Genomic DNA, 18,821 nt, shown 5'->3' on the forward strand with positions numbered 1-18,821 from the left:
TTACTTAAACTCGTTTAAGCAAAGTTTAGCTTAAATAAAGTTAAGTTTAGACAAATTTAGTTAAATTACAATTCAACTTTGTCAATAAAATGTAATTTAAGATGAAACCTAGTTAACTGGAGATTAATTAAACTCGTTTATGCCAAGTTTAGTATATATAAAGTGATGTTAAGAAAAACATAGGTAAATTACCATTGAACAATGTTAATAAAGTGTATTATTATGAACAAGTCTACATAACTGGAGATTACTTAGACTAGTTTAAGCCGAGTTTAGCTGGAATTTAGATAAGTTTAAAATAATTTAGTTACATTGGAATTGAACGATGTAATTATGGTATAATTTGAAATAATACTTAGTTAACTGGAGATTACTTAAACTAGTTTAAGTCAAGTTTAGTTTTCATAAAGTTAAGTTTATATAAACTAAGGTGGATAGGAATCGAATAATTGAAATATGATGTAATTTAAAATAAAACCTAGTTAACTGGAGATTACTTAAACTAGTTTAAGTCAAGTTTAGTTGGCATAAAGTTAAGTTTATATAAACTAAGGTGGATACGAATCGAATAATTGAAATATGATGTAATTTAAAATAAAACCTAGTTAACTGGAGATTACTTAAACTCGTTTAAGCCAAGTTTAACTAGAATATAGATAAGTTTAGTTAAACTTAGTTACATTACAATTGAACAATAGCATTATGGTGTAATTTCTGATAAATCTAAGTTAACTGGAGTTTACTTAAACTGGTTAAATGCAAGTTTAGCAGAAAAAATTAAATTTATATAAACTTTAATAATTTACAATTGAATGGTGTAATGAATTTTGATAAAATGCTGAAAAATTAAGTTAACCTTGGATTACTTAAACTCGATTATGATGAGTTTAGCTAAAACAAAGTAAAGTTTAGATAAGTTGGAGAAAGTTGGCAACGGAAAATGTAGTTTTTAGTTTACTGAGTTTAGTTTAAACTTGATAAATTGAGTTTAAGAAAAAAAATTAAGATCAATTATTAAAATAAAATTAGAATAAAGCTCTACATGTTTTCTCTGTATTATAAGTTGCTAATAGTTAAAAAAAAGTCTATAAAAATATAAATCAATTTTAAGAAATTTCAGAAAACCTAGTTAAACCTAGATTACTTAAACTCGGTTATGTTAAGTTTAGCTAAAACTAAGTTGGGTTTAGATAAGCTTGAGAGAATTACAAATCAAAATTGAAATTATTTTTAAATTAACAACAAAATTAACTTAGTAATATTAAATTTAAAGGCGAATAATCTTTAGTTTTAACATAAGTTGTAGATCAGTTTTTGTCACACTGTTGGTCGCCTACATGTCTTTATGGAATTTTCAAATTCCTTTAAACCAACTGGTCACCTTTTATGCAAATTTTCTCCATAAATATACACAATAAAAAATCTTAACGAAATCTTTATAATTCTCTTTTTCTATGATAAATTCTCTTCTTTCAGTTACCTCCCAAAGCCCGGCCCCTCTTTTCCTCATACTGCTGCATTTTGTGCGATTTAATTTATATGTTTGCCATGCAACAATTTGGTTTTACGTTGAACATAGTTGTATTGCTGTTTTGTATTACTATTTCTAAAACTGTCAAAATGACATTATTTGCGTAGTTGTCAGATTTATGTGACATTGTCATAGGATCTGTACAGGATTTGTTAGTTGTACATGGTGTAGCAAGTTCTATTTAAGATTTCTTTTCGTTTCTTTATTTTTTACACACAAATTTAAACAAATTCTTTTACATTTTTAATTTAGTTTTGTAAAAAAAACAGAACAAAAAAAAAATTGCACTTTACAAATGTTTGTGGTATTATAGAGATTGACACGACAGTGCCTGTATGTAAGATTGTGTTTGGGATTGTTGCCAAGTGAAATGAAATGTATTTTTAGTGGATTTTAAATGTCAAGTTTAACATGATGGGGTAATAACTTTATTTATTGTTCATTTACATTTGACTTAAGGCGTAAGGAAATTCTAAAAGCAATTAAGATAACATGAGGCCAGAGATTAATTGAGGAATAGAATAAATAAATTTACAGAAAACTAAGACATTATTTCAATATCCATAATTAAAAATATTTGTTTCACAAATGAACTTCAGATTTATTTTAATTCTGCAATCATTTATTAAGTTATTCGTGCTGTTCAGCATTTTACAAAATTCCTAAATCTTTTATTTTGATTCTGTAAAGTTAAAAAGTAACTCGATATGTCTCATAAAACAACCATAATATTAAACGAAATATGTACAATATGTTTCTTGTTTTGCATTTACTCTAAAGCAATTCCTAAGGAGAAGAGGTGAAGTGTAACTTGTAATCCCAAGAAAAGTAAAACCAAAACCAGACAGAAATAAAAAATACAATTATGTGGAAACCACCCATCAAGTGACGAATGAGTACATAGATCGTTTTTCCCAATGCATCAATAAGGAAAATGAATGAAATCTTAAAAATTTACAAAAAAAAAAAAAAATTCTGTAAATTAAAAAAACCGATATAATTGGAGTTTAGTTAAACTCGGTTAAGCTAAGATTAGCTAAACTAAAGAAGAGTTTAGAAAATCATGAACAAATCTAAACAGAAAATTTTAAATTTTTAAAACAAAAACGCAGATTTAATTCGTTATATGCAAATATCGGATAAAATCCAGTTAACTGGAGATTTCTTAAACTCGTTAAAGTCAAGTTTAAGTTGAATAAAGTTTAGATACACTTTGGCAATTACAATTAGACAAAAAAAATTAAAATTTTTCTGTAAAATATTAAACCTATATAACTGGAGTTTAGTAAAACACGGTTAAGCTGAGATTAGCTAAATTAAAGAAGCGTTTTGAAAAGCTAAAACAAATCTAAATAGAAATATTTAAATGGTTTTAAATTTATTTAAGACAATTATATGGTAATCTTTATATGCAAATATCAGATAAAAATCCAATTAACTGGAGATTAGTTAAACTCGTTTAAGCTAAGTTTAGTGGGACTAAAGTTAAGTTTAGTAAAATTTAGTTTAATTACAGCCGACCACTGTAACTAGAGATTATTTAAACTCGTTTAAGCCAAGTTTAAGTCGCATAATGTAATTTTTCGAAAAACTTAAGTAAACTACATTTGATTGATGTAAATGTGCTGTCATTTAAAATAAAACCTAGTTAACTGAAGATTTCTTAAACTCGTTTAAGCTAAGTTTAGTTGGAATAAAGTTAAGTTTAGAAAAACACGGATAAATTACAGTCGAACATTGTAAATATGGAGTAATGTTAGATACAACTTAGTTAACTAGAGATTACTTAAACTCGTTTAAGCCAAGTTTAACTCCAATAAAGTTAAGTTTAGATAAAGTTAGGTAAAGTACAGTCGAACAATGTATATGTGGAGTAATGTAAGATAAAACATAGTTAACTAGAGATTACTTAAACTCGTTAAGCTAAGTTTAAGTCTAATAAATTTATATTTTGAGAAACTTAAGTAAAATACATTTGCTCGATGTAAATGTGCTATCATTTAAAATAATATCCACTTAACTGGAGATTACTTAAACTCGTTTAAGTCAAGTTTAGCTGGACTAATGTTAAGTTTACTAAAACTTAGTTTAATTACAGTCGAACATTGTAAATATCCAGTAATACAAGATAAAACTTAGTTAACTAGAGATTACTTAAACTCGTTTAAGTCAAGTTTAAGTCGAATAAAGTTATATTTTGAGAAGATTAAGTAAATACATTTGATTAATGTACATGAGGTGTCATTTAAAAATAAACCTAGTTAACTGAAGATTTCTTAAACCCGTCTAAGCCAAGTTTAGCTGAAATAAAGTTAAGTTTAGAAAAACATAGGTAAATTTCAGTCGAACATTGTAAATATGCAGTAATGTAAGAGAAAACATAGTTAACTAGAGATTACTTAAACTCGTTTAAGTCGAATAAAGTTATATTTTGAGAAGATTAAGTAAATACATTTGATTAATGTACATGAGGTGTCATTTAAAAATAAACCTAGTTAACTGAAGATTTCTTAAACCCGTTTAAGCCAAGTTTAGCTGGAATAAAGTTAAGTTTAGAAAAACATAGGTAAATTACAGTCGAACATTGTAAATATACAGTAATACAAGATAAAACTTAGTTAACTAGAGATTACTTAAACTCGTTTAAGTCAAGTTTAAGTCGAATAAAGTTATGTTTTGAGAAACTTAAGTAAAATACATTTGATTAATGTAAATTTGGTGCCAATTAAAATAAAATCCACTTAACTAGAGATTACTTAAACTCGTTTAAGCCAAGTTTAGCTGGAACAAATTTAAGTTTAGGAAAACTGAGGTAAATTACAGTCGATCATGGTAAATATGTAGTACTGTATGACTAATCTTAGTTAACTAGAGATTAATTAAACAAGCTTAAGTCGAATTAAGTTATTACTCAAACTTAGCTCGACAATTAAGTACGAAATAAGTAAAAGTCTCTTAGTCCATTTCTTGAAGATTAGAAGATTTCAAAAGCAATTATTTCAAATTCGTAGAAGCTATAGTTGGTAGACTTTTTGTTGTTCTCATGATTTCACTCCTTTACACCTGAGGTTTTCAATTATAACAAATAATTTTATTTAAACCCTGAGGTTTTAAAAGGTGAGAGATTCATACTTGTGGTGTACAAAAGCATTGAAAATTATAAACAAAGCAATTAACAGTGGGCTGGCTAAACAAATTTTACAATAATTTTTTAAATTTTTTTTCTATAGAAAAAGTTTCGGTTAAGAAAAGTTTTTCTATAGAAAAAGTTTCGGTTAAGAAAAGTTTTTCTATAGAAAAAGTTTCGGTTAAGAAAAGTTTTTCTATAGAAAAAGTTTCGGTTAAGAAAAGTTTTTCTATAGAAAAAGTTTCGGTTAAGAAAAGTTTTTCTATAGAAAAAGTTTCGGTTAAGAAAAGTTTTTCTATAGAAAAAGTTTCGGTTAAGGGAAATTTTTCTATAGAAAAAGTTTCGGTTTAGGAAAGTTTTTCTATAGAAAAAGTTTCGGTTTAGGAAAGTTTTTCTATAGAAAAAGTTTCGGTTTAGGAAAGTTTTTCTATAGAAAAAGTTTCGGTTAAGGAAAGTTTTTCTATAGAAAATGTTTCGGTTAAGGAAAGTTTTTCTATAGAAAAGTTTAGTTAAGAAAGCGTTTCTATAAAAAATTTCGTTAAGAAATTTATGCTTAAGAATTTATTTTGTTATTTGCTCCACTGTTAAATAATTTTCATTTAAACAAGAATCCCTAACGACATGGGGTAACACCTCTTGTTAGTTTTACTGATCTTGGCATTTTCCATTTGTTTTTGCTGTTGTCGTTGTTGTTGCTGCAGTGTATGCCCAATGTGACGACTATTTATTGCTGTTGTGGTGTTGTTCTTCCTACCACGACCACACTACCTCCTCTCTCCTTTGGCTCTTCCATCATTTGTTGTTCAGCTTCATCTTGCACTTCAACTTAATCATCGTGCCTTCCTTTCATGTTTCACTTCCACGGTAACCATGTTTAAGCTTTTTGTCCAGCACACCAACTTCTACCAAGAAGACTAAAAAAAGTGAATCTACAAACCCTCCAGTAACGAACAACGACGACACAACAACGAACGAATTGTTTTGTGGCATTTAACAAAAAAGAAATAAAAAATATAAATTTTGTTGTTTTGTTAAGTTTTGTGCAATTTCATGTTTTTAACAAAACTTAAAGATCATATGACTGCTGGAGCGCAAACTAAGAAGAAGTGCAAAAAAAAAATTCAAACATCACGACTTATGGTTTGGAAGTACAACGACAACAGCATATGACCATTTAAGTTTTTTTTTTGTATATTTTTTGTTTCGTTTTTGATGATGTGGTTTATTTTTGGTATCCCCATGATTGTAAACTGGGTACTGGAGAAGATGTATTCGATTGCTCGTTAGATTGGTGACACTGAGGAATGTGAGTGGGCAGTTTAATGGAGGGTATTATTTAAAATGAAACTTAATTTAATTTAAAAACTGTTATACTTGCAATTTTTGAATAGAAAGACCGTTATACTAAGACTTTTTCTATTGAAAAACTTTTCATAACGAAACTTTTTCTATAGAAAAACTCTTCTTAACGAAACTTTTTCTATAGAAAAACTCTTCTTAACGAAACTTTTTCTATAGAAAAACTCTTCTTAACGAAACTTTTTCTATAGAAAAACTCTTCTTAACGAAACTTTTTCTATAGAAAAACTCTTCTTAACGAAACTTTTTCTATAGAAAAACTCTTCTTAACGAAACTTTTTCTATAGAAAAACTCTTCTTAACGAAACTTTTTCTATAGAAAAACTCTTCTTAACGAAACTTTTTCTATAGAAAAACTCTTCTTAACGAAACTTTTTCTATAGAAAAACTCTTCTTAACGAAACTTTTTCTATAGAAAAACTCTTCTTAACAAAGCTTTTTCTATAGAAAAACTCTTCTTAACGAAACTTTTTCTATAGAAAAAACTCTTCTTAACGAAACTTTTTCTATAGAAAAACTGTTATACTAAAGAATTTTCTATAGAAAAACTGTTGTAGTAAAGATATAGAAAGACTGTTATACTAAAGATTTTTTTAGAGAAAAACTGTTATACTAAAGATACTTTTATAGAAAAACTGTTATACTAAAGATTTTTGTATAGAAAAACTGTTATACTTAAGATTTTTCTATAGCAAAACTGTTATACTAAAGATATTTCCATAGAAAAACTGTTATACTAAATATTATTCTATCGAAAGACTGTTATACTAAAGATATTTCCATAGAAAAACTGTTATACTAAAGATATTTCTATAGAAAACTGTTGTACTAAAGATATTTCAATGGAAAAACTGTTATACTAAAGATTTTTTATAGAAAAACTGTTATAATAAAGATTTTTATATAGAAAAACTGTTATACTAAAGATACTTTTATAGAAAAACTGTTATATTAAAGGTATTTCTATAGAAAAACTGTTATACTAAAGATTTTTTGTATAGAAAAAATGTTATACTTTAAATTTGTCTACAGAAAAACTGTTATACTAAAGATATTTCTGTAGAAAAACTGTTATACTGAAGATATTTCTATAGAAAAACTGTTATACTAAAGATATTTATATAGAAAGACTGTTATACTAAAGATTTTTTTAGAGAAAAACTGTTATACTAAAGATCTTTCTATAGAAAAACTGTTATACTGAAGATTTTTCTATAGAAAAACTGTTATACTAAAACTTTTTTAATGGAATATATTAACATTTTTGTTTAGAAACATCTGTTTGTGTAGCATTCTCCAAATTCATGTATATCTGTTCATTATACTCTTAGCTGGCACTCGTGAAATTGCTATATTCTCTGCTTTATTTTTACATTTCACATTCACATCATTCACAATATTTGCTTAGAGTTGCACTTAATCATGTCGTTTTGTTGTCCAAAGTCTCACTTTAAGTTGACATTGATGTTGGTGGTGGTGCTGGTGTTGGGCTCGCAACATGGCTGTTTGGTCCATTCTACTTATACTTTTTTTATATTGTAGCCTTTGGAATCAAACAAAAACTGATGCTAACGTGATGCTGCCTGCTGTTGTAGCTGATGAGTTGTTTGTTAGTGATTTTCGTGAAGCAGCAGCAACATACAATTGTTGTCATTTGCAGGAAGCCTGCCTGCAACTATTCTCGGTTTGTAGTTATTTTGTTATTGCTGAATTATTATTAAACATTGGGGAATTCTAAATGAGTTATTTTTAAAATTTATTTACGTTTTCGCTGTTGTCAGCTTGAATCTTGGTTATTTCTTCTTTCTGTTCAAAACAGGCGTGGGTTTTATGTTGCCTCCAATTATGAGAGTCTTGTATTTGTGCATGTGTTTTTTTTTGTTTTTTTGGAGTCAGCATCATGATGATCATCTTCATCATCATTTTGAAGATTTTGTTTTTGGGAGTGAGTGAGTTTTTAGTGTAAACAATTAAATTAAGTCATGATTAATGTCTATGGCTTTGTTTGCTTATCAAATTTATAGAATACTTATTTGTAACTGATTCCTTTTTGTTTTATTTATACGTTTTCTTGATCCCAAAACACAGTCATAAAGTAATTGTTTATATGTTTTTTTAAACACATAATAAATCTTAAGAATTTTTGTTAAACTGATGATCATAAAATAAAATTTGTTTAGTTGTCATTTTATGGTAGAGCCAACAGATAGATAGATGGCTGTATGATGGCAAGGGTTGTATGAATTTTGTAACTGATAAAGATGTTTTAAATCTATAGGGATTTTTTGGGCAGATAAAGTAAAAATATTAAGCAGCTGTTGAGTTTGAGAAAAATATAAAAAGTACTTTTTTCTCAGACTCTAAAACTTTCTCAAAGGCAAGAAAGGGACTATTTTAAAGAGATTATAATATTCTACCATCAAAGAAGAAACACTGTTATACTAAGATGTTTTATATATAAAAAACTGTTATACAAAGCTATTATTATAGAATAACTGTTATACCAGAACTTTTTCTATAGAAACACTTTCATACCGAAACTTTTTTCATACAAAAACTGTTATACTATAACTTTTTCTGGAGAAAAACTTTAATACTTAAACATTTTCTATATTTACATTTATATACACAAAATTTTTCTGCGGGAAACTGTTATATTAAAACGTTTACTGTAGAAAAACTGTTATAATGGAAGTTTTGCTATAGAATAACTATTATACAAGAATTTTTTCTTTAGAATAACTCTTATACTGGAACATTTCCATTATAAAAACTGTTATACTAGCAATTTTTCTATAGAAAAACTGTTATACTCAAATGTTTTCTGTAGAAAAACTGTTATAATGGAACTTTTTTTTTTGGAAAAACCATTTGACTAGAACTTTTATATAGAATAACTGTTATACTAGAAAATTTTCTCTATAAAAACTGGTATACTAGGAATGTTTCTATAGAAAAAAGTGATATATTGAAAATTATTCAATAGAAAAACTGTAATACTCGAAATTTTTCTATGGAAAACTGTTATACTAACTAATAATATAGAAAAACTGTTAGAATGGAACTTTTTCTATAGAAAAACTGTTATACTAGAAGCTTTATATATAATAACTGTTATACTGGAACATTTTCTTTATAAAAAACTGTTATACTAGAAATGCTTTATAGAAAAAGTGATGTTATTCTATAGAAAAACTGTTATACTGAAACTTTTCTGTAGAAAAACTGTTATAATGGAATTTTTTTTTTAGAAATACTATTTTACTAGAACTTTTATATAGAATAACTGTTATACTAGAAAATTTTCTCTATAAAAACTGGTATACTAGGAATGTTTCTATAGAAAAAGTGATATATTGAAAATTATTCAATAGAAAAACTCTAATACTCGAAATTTTTCTATGGAAAACTGTTATACTAACTCGTTTTCTATACAAAAACTGTTATAATGCAACTTTTTCTATAGAAAAACTGTTATACTAGAAGCTTTATATATAATAACTGTTATACTGGAACATTTTCTTTATAAAAAACTGTTATACTAGAAATGCTTTATAGAAAAAGTGATGTTATTCTATAGAAAAACTGTTATACTGAAACTTTTCTGTAGAAAAACTGTTATAATGGAACTTTTTTTTTAGAAAAACTATTTTACTAGAACTTTTATATAGAATAACTGTTATACAAGAAATTTTTCTCTATAAAAACTGGTATACTAGGAATGTTTCTATAGAAAAAGTGATATATTGAAAATTATTCAATAGAAAAACTGTAATACTCGAAATTGTTCTATGGAAAACTGTTATACTAACTCGTTTTCAATAGAAAAACTGTTATACTGAAACTTTTCTGTAGAAAAACTATTTTACTAGAACTTTTCTATAGAATAACTGTTATACTGAAACATTTTCTTTATAAACAACTGTTATACTAGTAATTTTTCTATAGAAAAACTGTTATACTCAAACGTTTTCTATAGAAAAACTGTTATAATGGACTTTTTTTTATAGAAAAACTATTTTACTAGAACTTTTATATAGAATAACTGTTATACTAGAAAATTTTCTCTATAAAAACTGGTATACTAGAAATGTTTCTACAGAAAAAGTGATATATTGAAAATTATTCAATAGAAAAACTGTAATACTCGAAATTTTTCTATGGAAAACTGTTATACTAACTCGTTTTCTATAGAAAAACTGTTATAATGCTACTTTTTCTATAGAAAAACTGTTATACTAGAAGCTTTATATATAATAACTGTTATACTGGAACATTTTCTTTATAAAAAACTGTTATACTAGAAATGCTTTATAGAAAAAGTGATGTTATTCTATAGAAAAACTGTTATACTGAAACGTTTTCTGTAGAAAAACTGTTATAATGGAACTTTTTTTTAGAAAAACTATTTTACTAGAAATTTTCTATAGAATAACTGTTATAACAGTTATAAAAAACTGTTACACTAGAAATATTTCCTTAGAAAAAGTGATATACTGAAAATTATTCTATAGAAAAACTGTTATACTTGAAATTTCCCATCTTATGCTGTTTTGGGCTGGGCTATGTTGATTCAGTCAGTGTTTAAGTAACATTAAAATGCAAATTGAAAATTAACTCTTTACTCACTCGCAGAACTAACTGTGGCATCTTCAAGTAAAAATATGAAATTTGTTTGTTATTTACATTTAAGTAGCTTTGATTTATTTTAAATATTTAGGGTTTTTATTAGCTTTCGGTTTTCTTTCTTATAATTATTTCCATCCATCCGTCCGTCTGTCTGTGTATCTTTCATTTTGTCTACTTATTAAGATAAACTGTCTACACTTTGGCAATTTAACAATGTCAACAACATATTTATCAATTTAAAATATCTAATATCTCTATCTCTCCTCATCAACACACAAATAATAATTTAGGCAAATTTTCTTATTTCTTTTCTTACATTCATTTCAAACCAATAAAATTCTTAAAGAAAAGTCATAGATCTTGGCCAAACAAATGAAAGAAAAAAAAAAAACCTAGACAAAAGACTCCAAAAATATTGGAAAATTTTTGTACACATTGAATTCAAAACAAAGAAAATGTCTTCAAATAAATTTTGCTGGTAATACAAACGATTACAAACATACTAAATGGTGGGACAACCCCCCAAAAAAAACTTAAAGAAAAAGAAAAATGACATTCCTTTTTCAGCTTTTAAAAGCAAGACATTTTTGTTTGGTCTCACATGTTGCTGTCAATTTACGATGTAATAAATTTAAATATTGTGTTTGTGTGTTTTTTTTTTCTATACCCCAATATTTCTTGTTTGATTTTCAATCTTTTATTATAGAAATTCCTTATAAGTAGAAGAGACACAGTTTTTGTTAAATGTAAAACAACGACATTATTTCAATTATCAATAGGGGTTATCGCTGTTTAAAGCTCAGGGAAACAAGGTTATCTTCATCACTGTGTTTTTAAAAATAAAATTCTGAACAACAAATTATGAATATGAATATAAAAATAAATTATCAAAGACACATGTTGTGAAGGCTTGAGACATGGACACACACAAAAAAAAGAAACAAAGAGCCATTAAAATATTTAAACCAGGAGAAAACGCAATTAATATAAAGTGTGCAGGTTTAACTAAAGATTAAACAAATATTTATTAATTAATTTAAAAAATGTTTATACATACATACATATTTATAAGTAGTTCTACATAGTTGTATTTCAATTAATTTACTCTTCCCTTAAAACCTCTTTAAATGTGTTTCCCAAAATATGTATGACAAAAAAATTAAATGTTTTCTTCTTTGCTCTTATAAGGAAAAACTTTTTCTTTCTCAGAAAAGTTTTGATTACTTAGTATTGTTCGACATACATATATCAAAACAGCAAAAAATTCTAGTTATTTTTATTACTTTTTGGATGCATGTTGATTATATTGTACTTGTAAATGTCAACTTTTAGAAATATTTAGCTAGTAGAGCAAAATATAAGATATACAGCAAAAATATTGCAATGAAACTGGGATTTTTACTCCTCTTTGCAAACATAAAGTAAAATACGAATTAAATACCGCTCAACAGCTCAACCAATACCACTAGAAGGACTGTGATTTGAGATCAACCAAGACTGCTTAAACACCCACGATTGAAGCACAACTAAGACTACTTAAAGACCCGTCATATACTGTGATTATAGCTTAATAAAGGCCTACGATTGAAGCTCAACTAAGACTATTTAAAGACCTCAACCACGATTACGAGAAGGCCTACGATTGAAGCTCAACCAAGACTTCATAAAGAGCCATAATTGAAGCTCATCCAAGACTTCTTAAAGACCCAGGATTGAAGCTCAACCAAGACTCTGATTGAAGCTCAACCAAGACTTCTTAAAGACCCACAATTGAAGCTCAACCAAGACTCTGATTAAAGCTCTACAAAGACTTCTTAAATACCCACGATAGAAGCTCAACCAAGACTTCTTGAAGACCCAGGATTGAAGCCCAACCAAGACTCAGCTTGAAGCTCAACTAAAGACCCAAGATACATGCTCAACGAAGATTTCTTAAAGACCCACGATTGAAACTCAACCAAGACTTCTTAAAGAGCCACGATTGAATCTTCACCAAGACTCTGATTGAAGCTCAACCAAGACTTCTTAAAGACCCAAGATAGATGCTCAACCAAGACTTCTTAAAGAGCCACGATTGAAGGTCAACCAAGACTTCTTAAAGAACCACGATTGAAACTCGACGAAGACTTCTTAAAGAGCCACGATTGAAGGTCAACCAAGACTTCTTAAAGAACCACGATTGAAACTCGACGAAGACTTCTTAAAGACCCACGATTGAAGCTCAACCAATTCTTTTTAAAGAGCCACGATTGAAGCTCAACGAAGACTTCTTAAAGACCCACGATTGAAGCTCAACGAAGACTTCTTAAAGACCCACGATTGAAGCTCAACTAAGACGTCTTAAAGACCCACGATTGGAGTTCAACGAAGACTTCTTAAAGATCCACGATTGAAGCTCAACCAAGACTCTGATTGAAGCTCAACTAAGACTTCTTAAAGACCCAAGATATATGCTCAAAAAAGACTTCTTAAAGACCCAAGATATATGCTCAAAAAAGACTTCTTAAATACCCAAGATATATGCTCAAAAAAGACTTCTTAAAGACCCACGATTGACGTTCAACGAAGACTTCTTAAAGAGCCACGATAGAAGCTCAAACAAAACCCACGATTGGAGCTAACCAAGACCCACGATTGAAGCTCAACAAAGACTTATTAAAGAGCCACGATTGAAGCTCAACCAAGACTTCTTAAAGACCCACGATTGAAGCTCGGCGAAGACTTTTTAAAGACCCACGATTGAAGTTCAACGAAGACTTCTTAAAGAGCCACGATAGAAGCTCAACAAAGACTTCTTAAAGAGCCACGATTGAAGCTCAACGAAGGCTTCTTAAAGACCCACGATTGAAGCTCAACTAAGACGTCTTAAAGAGCCACGATTGAAGCTCAACCAAGACCCTCGATTGAAGCTCAACAAAGACTTCTTAAGGAGCCACGATTGAAGCTCAACGAAGACTTATTAAAGACCCACGATTGGAGCTCAACCAAGACTTCTTAAAGAGCCACGATTGAAGCTCAACCAAGACTTCTTAAAGAGCCACGATTGAAGCTCAACGAAGACTTCTTAAAGACCCACAATTGAAGCTCAACCAAGACTTCTTAAAGAGCCACGATTGAAGCTCAACCAAGACTTCTTAAAGAGCCACGATTGAAGCTCGATTGAAGCTCAACAAAGACTTCTTAAAGACCCACGATTGGAGCTCAACCAAGACTTCTTAAAGAGCCACGATTGAAGCTCAACGAAGACTTCTTAAAGACCCACGATTGGTGCTCAACCAAGACTTCTTAAAGAGCCATGATTGAAGCTCAACGAAGACTTCTTATAGACCCACGATTGGAGCTCAACCAAGACTTCTTAAAGAGCCACGATTGAAGCTCAACGAAGACTTCTTAAAGACCCACGATTGGAGCTCAACCAAGACTTCTTAAAGAGCCACGATTGAAGCTCAACCAAGACTTCTGAAAGAGCCACGATTGAAGCTCGATTGAAGCTCAACAAAGACTTCTTAAAGACCCGCGATTGAAGCCCAACCACTACTTCTTAAAGACCCATGATTGAAGCTCAACCAAGTCTTAAAGACCCACGATTGAAGCTCAACAAAGACTTCTTAAAGAGCCACGATTGAAGCTCAACCAAGACTAGTTAAAGACCCGTGAGTGATGCTCAACTTAGGCTCTGATTGAAGTTCAAGCAAGACAATTTACAGACCCAAGATTGAAGTTTAACTGAGACTCATATTGTAGCTCAACCAAGACCTCTTAAATACCCACGATTGAAGCTCAACTTAGGCATTTAAATTGAATAGCATTAAAATGTTAAACAACCTTCTATAGATTATTTCCAAAACTTCTACTTTCTAAAGTGCATTTTTCACAAGAGCTTAATTCAACATAAAAAAAATTATTTTCAATATTTTTTTTGTGTGTGTGTGTGTGGCTAAACTAAAGAGTGGCAACAATTGTATTACAACTAACAACTGATTGTATTCACAGATTTTTTGTAACAATATTTTCCATTTTCCCCATTATTTTTTTGTTTTTTTTTAACAATCTTTCTAGTTTTATACTCCAAAAACTACTTCATAATATTTGTTGATAAACCCCTTGCTAAAAAAAGAGGAAAAACAAAACTCAACTCTTAGACCACTTATACAAGCCAAATAACATGTAACTGTTGTTGATAGTTTTAGCAAAAAAAAGAAGAGAGAAAGAGAGCAAAAAAAAAAGAAAAAATCACCAAAAACTAGAGAGTGTAAGTATGGAAGAAAAACGGAAACTATTGTTACTTCCGTTTGTTGTTTATAAAGCATTTTGATTTTACATTTCCTCTAGCTCTTTAAGAGCCAGGCATTCAATCTCTAATGCCAGGCGACGACCCCTGTGCTTCCCTTCCTATATTCCTTGATGCAGTTTGTGTAATTTTGAAGTTTGACTTGTCTTGATTTTTTCTATGATTGTTTGTTTATTTGTTTTTTTTTCAGCGTTTAACAAAAGTGAAACTTTGGAAAATGTTTTCTTCCTTCCAAAGGGATTTTATTTTTTGTTGCTCTCTCTCGTTCTATAATAGTCCTTCTTTCATTTCGTTAAATATAGTTTAACAATGCAATTGTTTTAAAAAAAAAAAAAAACTTTTTCTGCACAATTTCATATTTTTGCTGACGATTGTGGAGTGCATGAAGAGAAAAAACAAAAATTTAGCAAAAATAGTAGTTGTTATAGCACTATATCAAGGGTTAGTGGAAATATGCCACAAAAAATATAAAAAAAGGAAAAATAATAATAAATTCTTTTTAGTTAATGAATTGGAAAAAAATGTACATTTACAATTACATTATAGCTTAAAATACTTACGAGGGTGGTTTAAATAATGAAATGGAAACAAATTCAAGCCTTAACCAAATCCAAATAGGCCTTACTTTTGGAGGTTTTAAGCCATGGAATAAAATATACATACGTAAAACGTTACTGAAAAATAAACAACCTAACTCTGTTGTCAAGAGCCGGCCATAAAATTTGGAAGAGTGTAATTATTATCACTCTCAGCTTACTCTCAGTTGCGCCTAGCTTGTAGTAAATCTTGCAAAATCTTCCATAATTTATTAAACTAAATTAAAGAATTTAATTCCCATCTTGATAAATAAAATCTCTTAATTATGTTTAAATTTTTTGAGCCATTAATATGCTTTAATACTCACACAAATTATTGATGAAAACTGCAAATAGAGAAAAGAAAAAAGAAGACAATTAATAAAAATTTAATAAAATATTAAACACTAACTATCAGCCTTTTCATAATGAAGTTGTTATTTCATCAAAGCTTTTTCAAATAATATTTTGTTTGGAAATTATTGCCTTTGAAGAAATATACATTGCATTATGATTAAGAGCTTAAAAAAATTAAGGAATTAATGAACAAATTGTGCTGAAATTTTGTGAGAAAATCAACACTATTTCATTTGTCTTATTGATTCTAATTAAGACTGCATAAAGACCTCTGATTGAAGCTCAGCAAAGACTATTTAAAGACCTACGATTGAAGCTCAAACAAGACTACAAAAGACCTACGAATGAAGCTCCACTAAGACTACGATTGAAGCTCAACCAAGACCATTTAAAGACCTATGATTGAAGATCATTAATAGTACGATTAAAGCGCAACCAAGACTACATAAAGACCTTAGAATGAAGCTCAACTAAGACTACTTAAACACCTACGATTGAAGCTCAACCAAGACTACTAACGACATACGAGTGAAGCCCAATTTAGACTATAATTGAAGCTCAACCAAGACTACATAAACCCCTCAACTAAGACTACTTAAAGACCTGCAATTGATGCTCAACTGAGACCTTCGATTGAAGCTCAACCAAGACTACTAAATACCTACGAATGAAGCTCAACTAAGACAACGATTGAAGCTCAACCAAGACTATTTAAAGACCTACGAATGCAGCTCAATAATACTACAATTGAAGCTAAACCAAGGCTATTTGGAAACCTCGGATTGAAGTTCAACAAAACTACTTAAAGACTTACGATTTAGGCTAAACCAAGACTTATTAAAGACCCACGATTGAAGCTCAACCAAGCCTCTGATTGAAGCTCAACCAAGACTTGTTATAGACCCACGATTGAAGCTCAACCAAGACTTATTAAAGACCCACGATTGAAGCTCAACCAAGCCTCTGATTGAAGCTCAACCAAGACTTGTTATAGACCCACGATTGAAGCTCAACCAAGACTTCTTAAAGACCCACGATTGAAGCTCAACCAAGACTCTGACTGAAGCTCAACCATGACTTCTTTAAGCCCCACGATTGAAGCTCAACCAAGACTCTGACTGAATCTCAACCAAGACTTCTTAAAGACCCACGATTGAAGCTCAACCAAGCCTCTGATTGAAGCTCAACCAAGACTTCTTATAGACCCACGATTGAAGCTCAACCAAGACTCCGACTGAAGCTCAACCAAGACTTCTTAAAGACCCACGATTGAAGCTCAACCAAGACTCTGACTGAAGCTCAACCAAGACTTCTTAAAGACCCACGATTGAAGCTCAACCAAGACTCTGACTGAAGCTCAACCAAGACTCTGACTGAAGCTCAACCAAGACTCTGACTGAAGCTCAACCAAGACTTCTTAAAGACCCACGATTGAAGCTCAACCAAGAATGACTGAAGCTCAACCAAGACTTCTTAAAGACCCACGATTGAAGCTCAACCAAGACTCTGACTGAAACTCAACCAAGACTCTGACTGAAGCTCAACCAAGACTTCTTAAAGACCCACGATTGAAGCTCAACCAAGACTCTGACTGAAGCTCAACCAAGACTCTGATTGAAGATCAACCAAGACTTCTTATAGACCCAAGATTTATGCTCAACCAAGACTCTTATTGAAGCTCAACCAAGACTTCTTATAGACCCACGATTGAAGCTCAACCAAGACTCTGACTGAAGCTCAACCAAGACTTCTTATAGACCCACTATTGAAGATCAATTTAGACTGTGATTAAAGCTCAACTAAGACTACTGAAAGACCTACGATTGAAGCTCAAATAAGACTCGGATTGAAGCACAACCAAGACTCCTTGAAGACCCACGATTGAAACTCAACCAAGACTATTTAAAGAGCAATAAATGAAGCTCAGCTAAGACTACGATTGACTATCAACCGAGACTATGTAATTGGAGTTCAACCAAGACTATTCAGAGACCTCCAATTGAAGCTCAACCAAGGCTGCTTAAATGCCTACGATTAAAGCTTCACCAAGACTACTTAAAACCTACGACTAAGCTCAACCAAGGCTATTTAAAGACGTACGAATAAAGCTTAGCTAAGACTACGATTGACGCTCATCCAAGACTATGTAAAGACCTAAGATTCAAGCTCAACCTAGACTATTGAAAGGCCTACGATTGGAGCTCAACAAAGACTGTATAAACACCTACGATTGAAGCTCAGCTAAGACTTCAATTGCCGCTCAACCAAGACTATTGAAAGACTTTCGATTGAAGCTCAACTAAGACCACACTTGAAACTCAACCGATTCTTCTTAAAGACCTAGTCATAATTGATATTTAGTTTTACTTTTATTGGTGAGTTTCAATTGTAGTTTAAATTAAGCTTCAATCGTTGTTCTATTCATATTCAATTAAGTTACAAAATTCCAAAGATTTTTTAAATATGCGTTACATTAAAAATGTAATCTTTGCCAACTTTAAGTTTCTTATTTTTTTTTTTAATATTTTTCTTTTATAATCTAGCAACGGCATTTTCTCTACTCCATTAATGTCTAATGATGAGTGAATGTTTTGAAAGCAAATACTTGAAAAAAGAATCTAAAAAGAATACAAAAAAAATGCAAAAATCTCTTTTAAATCTTTTTAACACTTGCAAATTTTAAGAAGTGTTAAAAAGAAGATTATTTCTCTCTTTAAACTGAGTTTTTTTTATTTGGATTTTGTTTCCAATAAAATCAAATAAATAGTGCAAAAACTAATAAAGAACACTAAATGAAAATTGTTTGCAAATGAACAGGAAATGTCAATGTTTTCCAGCTTTTGAAAATGAAAAAAAAAGAAAACAACAACAGAAAGGAAATACATTTGGTGTATCCGTTTAGAAAAGAAAAGGAATTCTTATTGAAAAATAATTAAAAGAAATAAGATTGTC

The 18,821-nt window shown here is 29.7% G+C and overlaps 1 protein-coding gene across 1 annotated transcript in view; it reads right to left on the reverse strand.

Moving 5' to 3' along the window:
- fz2 (frizzled 2) overlaps positions 1-18,821 on the reverse strand; it is a 312,996-nt gene that overhangs the window by 66,613 nt on the left and 227,562 nt on the right. The window contains exon 8 of the mRNA XM_065502741.1: positions 15,842-15,859. The gene's annotated coding sequence lies outside the window, so the exon portion shown is untranslated. The remainder of the gene's footprint in view (positions 1-15,841; positions 15,860-18,821) is intronic.

Source organism: Calliphora vicina, chromosome 3 (assembly GCF_958450345.1).
Source record: "Calliphora vicina chromosome 3, idCalVici1.1, whole genome shotgun sequence".
NCBI classification, from domain to species: domain Eukaryota; kingdom Metazoa; phylum Arthropoda; class Insecta; order Diptera; family Calliphoridae; genus Calliphora; species Calliphora vicina.